This window comes from Oculina patagonica, chromosome 1, assembly GCF_052425735.1.
Source record: "Oculina patagonica isolate OP01 chromosome 1, crgOcupat, whole genome shotgun sequence".
Lineage (NCBI taxonomy): Eukaryota > Metazoa > Cnidaria > Anthozoa > Scleractinia > Oculinidae > Oculina > Oculina patagonica.
In genome coordinates this window covers 47,158,571-47,173,151 of record NC_135758.1, presented here as the reverse complement: position 1 = coordinate 47,173,151, position 14,581 = coordinate 47,158,571, and the positions used below count along the sequence as shown (strand labels likewise).

The 14,581-nt window shown below is 41.1% G+C and overlaps 1 pseudogene across 1 annotated transcript in view; it reads left to right on the top strand.

The window, feature by feature from the left end:
- The first annotated feature begins 503 nt into the window (after positions 1-503).
- The window catches only part of LOC144634834 (uncharacterized), a 67,371-nt pseudogene continuing 53,293 nt past the window's right edge, over positions 504-14,581 (top strand). Inside the window, exon 1 of the transcript XR_013567272.1 lies at positions 504-616. The product of XR_013567272.1 is annotated as an uncharacterized LOC144634834 (transcript). The remainder of the gene's footprint in view (positions 617-14,581) is intronic.

Genomic DNA, 14,581 nt, shown 5'->3' with positions numbered 1-14,581 from the left:
TAAATGGTAGGTAAAATTTGTGCCTCGCCAAGCTTTCTTTGGGCAAAGCAAGTATATTAAATTCATCGATCGAATATGCTGACAAAAAACATTCAAAATAGCGTTACTATTGTGGCACAGGTAGCGTCTCATGAAAGTTGCAGCCGCTGCAAGGATACTTTTCCCCATAATCTTTTGAATTTATCAGATTTTCCTTGTCAACTACGAACTTTATGATTTCATTCATCACGGCATTTGAGTATAAACATCTTTCGCGGACGATTCGAGGGAGCAACAGAAACTGAACAGAGAGGAGCCTGTGAACGAATGAGACCCGTCTAAATGGAACGCACTCTTCCCAACGGAAATTCCCAACGGAAATTTTCCGAAATTTTTTTGTAAATGGTAAACACCCCCTGTGTCCCCACAGCCCTTTGTTTCCTCGTGCCTAGGCCCTGCCGGCTAAGAGAAACGAAAAGGGCTATGGGGACGAGAATGACTCTTCGCTCCGCTTGCACGTTTGTCTCGTAATAGTCACGTTGCTCAGGCACAATGGAGAACGCTGGAAGAGAGGCCATTTCTGATCTTGCTGGAAAACAGCGGCCGAGAAAAAAGCCCCCTGAAAGCAACCAAAAAGGTGAGGTTGTAGAAACGATTTGAGTTTGTTCGTAGCGCGAGTCAACTTCTTCTAAACTTGCGAACTCCTCAACCTTTCAACTTCGCTGCACGTGAAATTCACAATTTCGTTTCGAAGTTCGTAATTTGATTGACAACTACTTATCGTAGCGAACTTCGCGATTTTCAAACAAACTTCGGAAACCGTTCGTGAAAAGTTTTGTGAAACACAATGTAAAAAAAGAAGAAAAAAAAATTACTCAGTCTGCACGATCTGCACGGTCTGCAGTCGACTGCAGTCTGCATGGTCTGCGTTTTATACCGACCGGTATTCCTCGCTCCGTCATTCAACTCTTTGTTTTTAAAGCGTTTTAATACGCTTTTCGACTTTCAATACGCTTTAACAAGCAGTTTCTTTGCTTGATGGCTTGTCTTGGCGACTGAGAAATATATATATTTTTACCATCGCCGAACATTTTCATCGCGTTCTATTTTCGAATATCGTTGATTCGAGAAGCGGCGAACGACTCGATTTTAATAATTGATTCATTTTGTCACCCATTTGGAATACATCTATTTTTCGGCTCAAAATTATTTTCAACCGATTCAGAATAATTTTGGGCAGATCATGTCTTGATTTGAGAGAAATAGAGAATTTGCATTACCGTTGGTATGTCCGGTATGTCCCGGTGTCCCAGAAAAATGCGGGAAAACAACTTTATCAGTGAACTTCCTTGACCCGTGTCACGATTGGTATTGGCGGCCGCTTGTGTTCGCTCTTGCAGGCGACGTTCAAGTTCCCTTGATTAGCGTTTTTTAAATATGATTTTTGTGTCGTTGAGATGGAACTTTACCTCAGTTATGTGTAATTAATACAGGTAGATATGTGTAAGGAAAATAAATGGATGCCAAGGAATATTTCTTCTTTGAAAAGCCGCAGCTGCGAACCAATGCAGGAATGAGGAGTCAAATCAAATCTTGCTGTTCTTCAGACTTGTACCGCTGATACATTATTTTCACCAGCAATTAAAACCAAAAGACTAAAAGAAAAAAGGGAAAATAAACTTGACTCGAACTTGACTCGTGAATCGAACTTGACTCGGGCTCGAACCTGACTCGTGCTACGAACAAACTCCACTGACAACAGTGTTGTTTAATAGCCCGGGGGTACTCTCCCAAAATACCTGCCACCCAACGGTGTCGTGATTTTGGGCTCCCGACCTAGAACGGGGTATCTATTTTAGAGAAGATTCCTAGAAGTGGGGATGATATTTCGAATGCACGAAAGTTTCAAATTTTCAGCAGCCAAAACGGGGTGTTAAAAATTGACCTGTACGTTCCAGATCATCTTGAATGCAAATTCTTTCTAAAACTGAGTGCTACTTTTGAGACCTAGCTGGGCGGCACGCACATACCCACCCAAAACATACCTGAGTATCCCTGCCCTGGGTTGTTAGCTAGCTTAATATTCGATCCACACTGTATTACAGCAAGGCGCCCAAAAGTGTGACCACCTTTAATTAATTCACATTCTTTCGTGCAACCACCATCCAATCAAAAGCCAAGGACAGGTTCCAGTTGACTTCTGATTGGATTAAATCTGCACGGAAGAATGTGAATAAATTAGAAGTGGTCACACTTTTGGGCGCCTGTAACAGGGCAATTTTATGGATAACTTTACTAACTAAAAAACATAGTAAGCTTATTCCAAATTAGTCCACTGTGACTATATATATAACCATAGTTAGTAGAGGAGAACTATGATATGATATAACCCAGAGCCCGGTTTTTGAAGGGATGGCATGGATAACGCTATCTGCTGGTAAAATCACTATCCATTGGATAGCGTAGTATGTTTTTTCGACACGTATTCACTTGATAGCGATTTATCCAGTTGGCAGTTGTAATGTTATTCGGTGACTACTTTAAAAGATGAGACGGATTCAACAAGGATAACTAAACACAACTTTATCATGACATCCCCCTTATAATACAAAATAAAATTACAAATATAATAAAACTGTTTAGCAATGTTCGGTAAACGAGATGCCTTGAATATTGTCCGTTTAGAACAGTGTTCAGACCATCATGCAATGCAAGGTCACTTGTAAAACTAAGACTATACTATATCTGAAAACAGGAACGCAAAACAAGTTGAATAAATGTTACTCGGCAAAACAAGCGGGTCTGGTCACTGTGCGTCCCCTGGTCCGGAAAGGCTAAGGGCTCTGATTGGCATTGGAAAGATTGGTCTCCATGGAGACCTGTGTCGGACTCACAGAAGCAGCAGTAGCACCACTTAGCGGACTGGGCATAGGGGTGGTTTGTAATGCTTCTGCAGATTCAGGAACACTTGGGTGAGCTTTTGAAACTGTGTTCTCATCTGTGGGGCCCATTTCGATGTGTTGTGCACCGGCGGGGCGAAGGTGGCACCTGTTGCGTCGCAGGGTTGAGCCATTCTGTGTCTGTACCTCATAAGAGCGGGGTTCTGGTCTCTTGCAACTGACAGTCCCTGGAAACCATTTCTTGTTGCGTTGGTCCTGTATGCTACATGTTGTCCAGTTGCCAGGGGACTAAGATCATGCACATTCCTATCATGGTAATATTTCATGCTTTGTTGCCGTTCTGTTAGCCTCTGGGAAATCTAGTCTCTATTAGGCATTTGATTCTCTATTCTGATGGGAAGATTTGATTTGAGCTTTCACTGATACAGCAGTTCAGCTGGAGATGGAAGCTGTGAATCAATAGGAGTAGATCTTAGACAGAGCATTGCCATAGTGAGGTCTTTTCCAGATTTCTCAGCCTTGTTGAGAGTGTTTTTAACAGTCTGAACTTGGCGTTCAATAAACCCGTTAGACTTTGGGTATCTTGGGCTGGAAGTTATGTGCTGGAAACCCCAATCATTGGAGAACTGCTTGTAACTTTGACAGTCATATTGTGGCACATTGTCTGAGATTATGACCTCGGGTACTCCTTGTTCCGACAGTACGCACTTGGTGAGACCGACGACAGTTTCTCCTGCGGACTCAGGCTGTCCACTTGGGATTTTCCTGACGATGGGAAATTTGGAGTAATAATCACATATTAGCAGATATTCATCTCCTTTCCAGAAGAACAGATCAGTTCGAATGACCTGCCATGGCCTTGTGGGTACTTCATGGGGCTCCAATGTTTCCTTGGCTTGTGAATTGTGACTTTCTTGACATATTTCACATCTCTGGACTCTGGACTCAATGTCCTTGTTAATAGTTGGCCAAAACACACAAGACTTAGCTCGCAGCCTGCATTTCTCAAAACCTTGGTGTGCCTGATGAATTCTCTCTATGACATCATTCCTTTGTGACTCTGGGATAACGACTCTTTCCCCTTTTAAGATCAGTCCATTTTCAACAGAAAGTTCGTCTCGGTAATCCCAATACTTCCTCAAGTGCACTGGAACCTGTTTCTGCTTGTCTGGCCAGCCAGAGTAGATGATTTCTCTCAGACCTGATAGTTCAGGATCTGCGGAGGTGTCTTGTTTGAGGGAGTCCAACCTCGTGTCAGTGAACTGGACGAGACACACCTTGTATAGGTCTAATGTGCCTTCACTGGGTAGGGGATTTAGCCTTGATAAGGGATCAGCCAGATGCATTTCTGTGCCTCGTTTGTACTTGATTGCCATGTCATATCCTTGCAATCTGAGCAGCATTCTTTGAAGCCTTGGAGGGGCAGCTGTTAAATTCTTCAAGTGGATCATTTTGAGGGACTTATGATCAGACTCCACAATGAACTTCTTTCCAAACGCATAAGAATGAAACTTCTTACAAGCCACAACAACTGCAAGCATCTCACGCTTGATATTTGCAAACCGTTTCTCAGTGTCAGTAAGTGCTCTAGATGCAAAGGCGACAACCTTGCCATCTTGTACGAGGGCACTTCCAAGGCCCCGCAGGGATGCGTCAACCTGGATGACTGTTTCCTTTTTATGATCAAAGTACGTAAGCGATACTTCCTTGCAAATTGCTTGCTTGATGCTTTCAAAAGCTGTACTGTGAGACGAGGACCATTAAAAATCAGTGTCCTTCTTGAGTAGGTTTCTCAAAGGCTCTGACATTGCAGACAAATTTGGAATGAAGGGGGCCATGTAAGTTGCTATGCCAAGAAAGGTTTGGAGTTCCTGGGCATCCTGTGGCTCCTGAAGGGCCTTGATGGCTTCAATTTTCTTGGGATCCGGGTGAACCCCTTCTGCATCGAACAACATTCCGAAGAATGTAATCTTTGGCTGCTGGATACTGCATTTGTCCAGGTTGAAGACCAGACCGTGTTGCCTTGCTACTAACATTAGATTATGCAAATTGGCATCATGTTTCTCTGTGGTAGGGCCATGCACTGCGATGTCATCGGCAATACCGACAGTTCCCGGGCATTTCTCAAGAATAAAATCCATTTTCTGTTGAAAGATAGCTTGACTCACACACAATCCAAAGGGAAGGCGAGTAAATCGGAATCTGCTGAATGGACTGTTGAAGGTTGTAAGAAAGGAAGACTCTTCATCTAGTACTACAGACCAGTAACCATGACGGGCAACTTTGAGAATACTGAGCTGCCCTTGAACTTGTGTGTGATTTCTTCTAGAGTTGGGGTATGGTGATGACTTCTCTTAACAGCCTGGTTGAGATCTTTGGGATCTAAACACACCCTCCATCTCCCATTTGACTTTTGGGAGTATGCAACACTTGAAACCCAGTTGGTGGGTTCAGTCACTGGTTTAATCACACCAAGACCAATCATTTCATCAAGTTCCTTTCTTATGTCGTCCTTGATGTGAATGGGACACTTTCTTGGTGCACGTACCACAGGCGGTACATCAGGGTCAACGACAATGTGATACTCTCCTTCAAATTTGCCAATACCATTAGAACGATCTGGATAGAGCTTCTGGTCAGGAGGTCATCTATGCTGTGAATTGCAGGAACTTGGCAGTACACACTGTCATTGCTTGCGTTTATCTCGCAGTGTAACTCCACTAACTTGAGTTTGCATGAAGTGGGCAGGCCACAAATAGCAGGGCCATCAACATCAGCGACATAAAACTTGGCCTCAGTTTCACTGGAATCATATGAACATTGGATAGAACACACACCATGCTGGGGTATTGATGTACCATTGTATGCAGTCAGCTTCGTTTGGCTCGGTGTTGTGTCTTTCGGAAGGCCATTTTCGTCCAAGCAATCTGGGAACATTTTTCCATATATTCTTAATGGCAGAATGTTTCCTTGTGCTACAGTATCCACCTTCACTTTCAGCAGAGCATTTGGATTGCCAAGATTCGGCAGTATGTGCAAAAGCTTCATCTCTCTCCACATCAGCACCAGTGCTATCAATTTTGATGCTCTCGAATAGCAACTGCTCGAAGTTAGAACTTGTTTCTTCTACCATATGTACCTTGCTCTGCTTTGCTTTGTCATATTTCTTTCGGCCATCAAATTGCGGTGGTCTGGTTTGTCGGCCCTGTGTCTGCTTATTTCTGCTGCACACTTGCTCCCAATGATTGTACTGCTTACATTTCCGGCATCTTGCACCATATGCTGGGCATTTTTTTCCATAGTTGAGTCCACATTTCCCACATTGTGGGTTGGAATCTTCTCTGACAGCATCAATATTTGTTTCATCAATACCAGCAGAGGCATCTTGCAGCTCTAGGGATTTCATGTCATTGACCGTTGCTTCTCTTGTTCGAGCAATGTCCATTGCCTTGTTGAGCTTTAGCTTCTCATCCTTTCCAAGGAGGTTTTCTTGTACTTTCCGCTCTCGAGTACCAATAATTAACTGTTCAATTAAACGTTCTTCCATCTCGGTTTCACTGAAACGGCATTTCTGAGCTTGTAGCTTGCACCTAGGCATGAATGAATCGACAGACTCGTCCTTGGTTTGTCTGAAGCCTTGCAATTGGAAACGAGCAATTCGAAAATTCGACTTGGGCTCCAGATACTTTGTAAACTTGTCGAAAATCGTATCAGTTTTTGCTTTTTCTTCATCACTCAATTCGAAAGAGGTGAAGACTTTAAGGCCTTCTTCGCCGATCCAAAGTAGGACATATGTGGCCTTCTCTTTCTCTTCTTTCTTGTTCAGCAGCCCGTCAAAAATGAGCTGACAGTACTGTTTGAAGATTTTAAACGCGGTTAGCAAGTCGGTGTCATTCCAATCCATATGGGGCGGCTTAATTCCAGATAACTCGCTGCACGCTACGAACAGTAGATGTCAAAATCCGTGTCCATCAGGTTTATTCAAGTTCTGCCTGTCCAAAACAATGCTGGCTGTGGTTGTCCTTGTCACCGCTGCCACCATGTACCGGTGACTACTTTAAAAGATGAGACGGATTCAACAAGGATTACTAAACACAACTTTACTCGTACAGTAATCCAAGATGGAGGCAAACTGTCTCACATGCGCAGAGACCATGCGGTCCATAAGTAGCTAGGGAACCCTCCCTGGGCCTGAAAAAAAAAAAAAAACAGGGAAAATACAAAGAAGGCAATGGAAATTCCCCTTATGTATTTTGGCAATATCTGAAAGACAGATGAAAGAAAGAGAATTGGATGTAGACCAGCTTGTATTGCCATTGAAAGCAAAGTTACTCTTTCCTCTACATTAATTCAGCAAAAAAGTTCCGGAAGGTACTTGTGCAAAACAAATTCTATCAGTACTAGTGATCGAATGATAAAACAATAGTTGAACTTGGTTTTTGCAAAAGATTGTTTTTGTCAGTGTCTCAACTCCAGCAAATAATTGATCTGCTTGCCACTGACAAATCACAATTGATATTTTGCTCAACATTGTCCAATAATAATATTTATTATTCTTGTGTAAAATGTTAATAAATAATAATATAAAAATCTAATACTAATCACACTAATCTATTAATTTAAAAATAGCTAGTCTAATAATGTAAAAATCGAATAATAATTGCTAAAGAGTTGATGTAAAAACAATAAGATAATAAAATTTAATGATGAGCACAGGGAACAGCCCTTGCAGCCATCATCAACTGGTAAACTTATATCATATTTATGTAACTATTTTGTTTTAAAAAATATTAAGAGTTTTTCCGGATCTAACATCTGGGGGTAGTTTTCCCCATAGCCTTGGCCCAAGATAGCGTAATGAATGCTTTCCATATGTGATAGTATTGTAGCTAGAAACAGAGAAGTCTGATAATTTGTCTGAAAAAGTAAGACGGACTGTGATTGTATCCAATTCACCAAATTGAGGGTCGTTGTCTATTTTGAGGAGTCCAATCCTGGGTAGTACCCAATTCATCTCAGGAACTTATAGCACTGGGAAATCATGCACCCTTTTCTATTTTTATGTGTAAAATTTGCACATTTGTGCATTTAACGTTGCACCTGGGCCAACATATGGGAATTCATCAGAATTCCTCTGCTATACTCAGAGAGATTGAATGAGGTGTGAATAGGCATTTTTGCATAATAAACCTAATGTGTTTTTTTTTTTTACAAAAAGGTATTCAGGCCCGTATAATGGGGGGGGGGGGTGAAGGGTTCCAATGAACCCCCTAAAATTTTTGAAGTCGGCCTTTTTTGTGGGGTTGAAAAAATAAAAATAAAAATTACACAAAACAATCAAAAGACAGTGACCAGTCGATTACACGGACAACTACCTTCCTTGCCAGTATTATTCGAGGAAGCTGCAACATTTTGGCACTATAATGAGAAGTTCTGATCTTTTGATTTGGTTAATTGATGTTCGTCTTGCTTTCCATCCTTGTCGTGGCATCTGCGGCAATCAGAACCAGCGCTAGTTGGCTGGATACTTGAATACTTTATTTACCCTCGGATTGTAGAGTAGCTTTTAACATAGCTAATATCTCCGAGCATTTCAACAGTACAACGGCACAATGGGCAAAGACCAGACCACAACACCGGGAACTTTGTGCCCTACTCTTTATGATTAGTGTGTGGGTTCTTTTACGTCCCCTGCTGATTATAACACTGAAGATGCAGGAGACGGGGCCTACGGTTTATCGTCCTTATCCGAGAAGACTAGAATATCTAACCATTTGCAGTTGTTATTGTAAAGGCAGCATATTCTCCTCAGTTATTTTAAGATCCCGAGTGTTGGTCCGGTCTGGGACTCGAACCTGAGACCTCCCGCATGGTAGTCCAGCGCTCTACCAACTGAGCTAACCGGTCGGTGGTTAAATATAGATGAGCAAGCAGGCGCATTTACTTATTTACTTCCGTCTTACTTTTTAAGACAGAATGGATAAGCAAGCATGCGCATTTGTTGTTTTATGGATTTCTGGACAAAGCTCTTAGTTTAAGAGAGTGTGTAAGCATTGCAAAATAACCCTACCAGGAACAAAAAGATATTCTGTACTTGCTAAGACATAGAACATGTTCAGTATTTGCTTCTTAAATACATAATCGTATAACATGTCAGATAATTCATCATTCTTTCAATTTCTTGTCCACTCATCCACCCTGCATGTAATTTTAATATATGTGTTTTGAAAACTGTCTAAATGCACACATTCATTTCGGAACATTTCAGAATTTTTTTAGAATGAAAATTACTTTCCGAAGAGCTAATATTGAAGGAAAATGCATCCCACCTTAGAAATGATGTCAAAATGCAGGAAATGGCACTTGAGAGAACGTAAATTTTCAAAATTTCCTGCATGGGGGGGGGGGGGGCAGTGTGGGTCCATTTGCACACAGCCAAAATGGTCAGATTATACCGAAGGTGATGTATTAATTTGGTTGTTCTACAAGACGCAAGTGTCAAGGAAATTACTAGGTTACTACTTCCAGCTTCCTTAAGCTTCTGGATTTCACCTGTGGTCGTCATGTAGTTCAAAGATCTTGGAAGGTCTGTGTGCAAGTTGTTGGTTGTCTTTGTTGCTGTTTCCATAACAAGTATTTTTCACAGGATGAGGTTATTAGCCTCAAGGCCAACCCCCATACCTGGAGGGCTGTGGGACGGACTTAAGTCTGACCTTGACCTTTCCAGCTTTGGAAGCCCTACTGGGGGTGTAATAATCACCCTGCTGGCATGGCTCTTGGAGTCATTGGGAGGCACAAGCTACTCAGCCACATTAAGGCAACAGTCCCAGTGAGTGGAAGAATTATATTCGGTGTGTCCTAATTTGTGCATTTGAACTGATGTAGTTGCTGTGCTAAAGAATACATTGAATTCATTATCTGCCTCTGTCAAATCTAGCTGCACCTTTGGGGGTTTTGAGGCAGTGCTATCTTATGTTTTATGATGTGACCTGTCCAGTGCTTTCAGTAAGATTTTAAGTAGGTGGCTGTCTTTGTGCGGCACCCGTTGGAAAGCAATATAAGAAGCTGTATTTAACCTCACCTTTATGGGGAGCTGCATGAATTTTAGCTTGTCATTTACCTTAAAATACTGGCCAGAGCTCTAGCAGGTGCCAGGTCTTATTGCAAGCACTGCCTGTAGGAAACCTACACAAACCAGAGTGAACATTAAACATAATTACCTTAAATTTGGATCTGCATGTATTTTTTAGTATTGACTAGTGGACACTTATTAAGTTTTTCTAGTTCAGTGCCGTAGCAAGGGGAGGGGCCGGGGGGGCCCGTGCCCCCCCAGTTTTTTTCCCAAAAAGTAAAAAACAGACCTGTATAAAATGTTGAAAATAAAATATAATCTCCCGAGAAGTTTGAAACAATAACATTTGTACTTCTTTTTATTTTCAATGTACATAGGAAGATGCACAACAATATTAAACAGCCAAAAACTAAAACAAATCAGAAATCGTGACAACAATGTGAAAAAAGTGTCTCAAAATGTCGCAAAAAAGTCAAAATGTCTCAAAAATGTCTCAAATTTGCGATATGCGTAAATCACAAATAGCTCTTAGAGAACGCTGGAATTAGCATTTCCAAGCCTCTAGATTTCAAAATTTTCGGGGGGAGCATGCCCCCAAACCCCCCTAGCGGCTCGCGCCTCCGGCGCTCGTGTGCCCCCCCACTTATTTTACCCTTGCTACGGCACTGTAGTTGCGCATGTAAAACCACAGTGTTAGGTGAAACCGGTAAAAACAATATATAATTATATATCCCATAGAAAACAGGTAAATGTGAAAATAGACTAGTGTGTATCAATCAGATCAATCTGCAGCTTACTTTCATAAGCAAATGCCCACATTGTGCGGTTCCAGAAAATATCCATACCCACCCCAAGGATGGTCATTGGAAATTCCGAGGGGGATGAGGGTCTCAATAGTACAAACTTTTTAAAGAAAGTATAAAGCAAAACTAGAAATCCCAGGGGGTGGGAGGGTCCAAACCAAAGAACCATCCTTGGGGGAGGTATGGATATTTTTTGGAACCACACCCTGTGAAACCAAGCATGTGCTGCACAAAAACTTGACACATTAACTTAACCTGGAGTAAAATTTGTGGTGTGCGATAAAAATTATGTAAATTCTCTGTTATTTCATTATTTTTACATGTTTTTATTGAAACAAAAATGTTTTGTCATGAACCTCAGAATGGTTTTAAAACTTACATGTAATTAAGTGTCAGTATTTACATGAAGCCTTATTGGGTTCTAGGAGAAGCCACGAGCCAAGCAGCCCACACTGCCGGAGCTTATCCCGGTTTCTGCAGCATTAAGCGGCTAGGAATATTTCTACTCCCCCCTGAATGGGATGCTAGTCCACTGCAGGGTCCCCCCCCCCCCAGCATTATGTCGCCGGTACCCATTGATACACCTGGGTGGAAAGAGGCACTATGAGAGTAAAGTGTCTTGCCCAAGAACATAACACAAGTGACCCCGGCCAGGGCTCGAACTCGGGCCGCTCGATCCGGAGTCCGGTGCACTAACCATTAGGCCACCGCGCCTCCCATCTTATTGGGTTCTGGGATGTTCATATTATATAAAAAGCCATCAATGTCACTTAAGTATATTCAGGTTTAAACTGGCAACATGTCACATTGTGGGAATCAATCGTGATAATTTTATTACATTGACACAGTGTGTATTTTTGAGTTCATTTTGACTAACAGGAATGCCCTTGCAAAGTCTTCCAAGTAACCTGTAAATAGAAACAAAAAAAAACAAAAAACTATTATTTTGCTGAAATTGCTATTTTCCAGCATGCAGATTGTATATTAAAATTAAATGGCCCTTTTCAGTGTGTGAAAACTAGCTGCTTTTATGTTGGGCCAGTGGATCCAATATTTTTTTTCACTTGCTACTGTAGATAGCCAAATGACATTTATGGATTTTTATTTTTTGTTGTAGTTGTTTTGAGAGAAACATGTGGCTTCGGGTAAGCTTATAATGGTTTCACCTTGCCCAGTCTACCTAGGTCAGGCAAGGAAGAAATCAATTTTCTTTGCACCCTTCCTTTCATTAATTATTGCAGAAAAATGTTATATTATTTCAATAATCTTTAATCTGTAATCTGTTCATTTCAAAGCATTACATCACTAAAATCTATGTTTGGTATTCTTGTAGAGCAAGTTGCCAACAGAAACTCGAAATTTTACAGCTACTGCTTGGCTAATTTTAATATTAGTTAAAAAAAACTTGGGTCTTGACAAAGTGCGAGCCAACAAGTCATGAGAGCCATTCCACTATATACAAATAGCACATTGGTTGGCCTAAAAAGCTCCCTGGTTAGCCTTAGCAGTACTCCAGTTAGCCTGAGTATAGTTAGCTGAGGTGGCTTCAGGTTGTGCTATTTATTGGAGTTAGGTATTTTGGCTTGTATGGCACTTATGTGTCATGAAGCATACGAGCCATGAAAGCCATTCTAGTTAGCCTACATAAGATTCCGGTTAGCCTATATAGTACTCTGGCTAGCCTTAAAAGCACTTTGGTTGCCAAAAATTACATCATGTTGCTTGCAGTTAGCTTTATATTGGGATTAGGGTTTTCTGGCTTGCTTAAGATTAAGGCCTCGCGATTTTTTACATTGCTACTTTAAAATGCTACTGTAGGTCATCCAACAACTGAAAATACAGGCCTTAAAAACAAACAGATTTTTTGTAAAGTAGACAAATGTCTGGTCAAAAAGCAGATCTTAAATGCCTCAGGCAATGAATGTGTGTAAAGAGAAGGAAGGGAATTGCCAGAATTGAGTGTCACATAACTATGTGTAAAACTAAGAGATCAACAATTACCTAAACTCCATAGTTTAACTCACTGAACAGTAATCCAGAATGTCCTGTCAAAACATTAGGCATTCTATTAGTCCCTGACGGGTCTTGCCAAAGTGCGAGCCAGCAAGTCATGCGAGCCATTTCGCTTAGCCTAAATAACACACCAGTTAACCTAAATAGCACTCGGGTTAGCCTAAATAGCACTCCGGTTAGCCTATAGTTAGCTTAGGTAGCTTGCGGTTAGCCTTTAAATTGGGTTAGGGATTTCTGGCTCGCATGGTTCGCGAGTCATGCGAGTCATTCAGGTTAGCCGAAATAACACATTGGTTAGCCTAAATAGCACTCCGGTTAGCCTAAATAGCACTCTGGTTAGCCTCTACTTAGTTTGGGTAGCTTGCGGTTAGCCTTTTATTGGGATTTGGGATTTCTGGCTTGCTGGCTCGCATATTGTCACTACTCGTCCCTGACCTGTAAACCACAAAATGCAAAGGAAATGTAAATCTATGTTTACCAATACAATAAAACATCATGGGAAGAACAAATTTTAAGTTAAGAAATGGTCTAATTTATTAAACATACTCAAAAAGGCATTCCAAAACGTGAGTAGCACTGTTTAATTAAAGTCTAGATTAGCTACCAGGTTGACTGCAAGTGGTCTCTAGTCTAACTTAAAAAAAGAGATCACACTGAGCTGAAATGTTTCTTCCAATTTCAAAGGTATCACATAAAATCTTCCTGACGTAATTTTTCTTTGCGGTCTAAAATGGTCACTTGGTCAATATTTTGAGGAACATTTCCTCGTGTATAAATAATGAAAGGATGCGAGTCTTATTAATTTGGAAAACAGTAGCTTAAAATTCAGATAACGAACATAAATAACAGTTGTATGCCTCGACGAAATGACTGCCATTTAATACTATCGCCTTGTTCTCACCATCTATTTTTTTACGCCTAGCCAGGCTCTAATTCCAGTAAGCTAAGTTGATAATCATGATAAACGTCGAAGACATAAGCTTTAACCAGTCTTAAAAAATCATTGTTCAATGAGAAACGCTCACCTCAGGTCCCTGTTAGTTTCTGTTGCCCACGTTTTCGCATGTTTCTACTCATTCCATATTCTTCTTTATCCGGAATACAAATAAAGGAGGATTTTCCCACGTTTGGGGACTCGTTTTGATCGCGTCAAGAAGGAAAAACATCGACAAAACTGTCCTCTATAACTCAAAAGTTTGTCGCATAGTCGCCATTTTGAAAATGCTCTTCATGAGCCCACAATACGGACCACGGGGAATCCGCTGGGATGACCAACAGCAGGGGGAGGGGGAGGGGCAGCTATTTAACTTTTCCCCAGGCCCACTCCTTTCGTCTGGAAGAAATTACATTCAACCTCGCGAAAAGCAATTGAAATGAGAAAAAACTGACAACGCTATTATAAAGAGCATACACTCCTCCCTTTGGCAAAATTTTCTTTTATTCCTACCGCAAATTGTCGTTGAGAAGGAAGCCAACAAACTTTTCAGTTGTATTTTTTACTGCCGTCCTTTTTTAGGAAAAAGTAATAATGGCCATTTTTAAAAACACTATTTAAAAAGCAACAACTTAGCGTAAAAAAATCTTAAGAGAGAGATACAGGTAAAGTTTTCAAGCGAATTTAAAACTGCGGTCCGTTCTGGTCACGTGACCGATGACGTCATAACAATAAAAGTGATAAAAATGTACTTAACATATAAATATCTACCAACATGTTATTTTTTGCTTCCTCACATTTAATGCAATGCCAGATACGCACTTGTACCCAGACTCCCACTTTTTGAAAATTGTACATAGCCCCCTTAATTTTTTATATT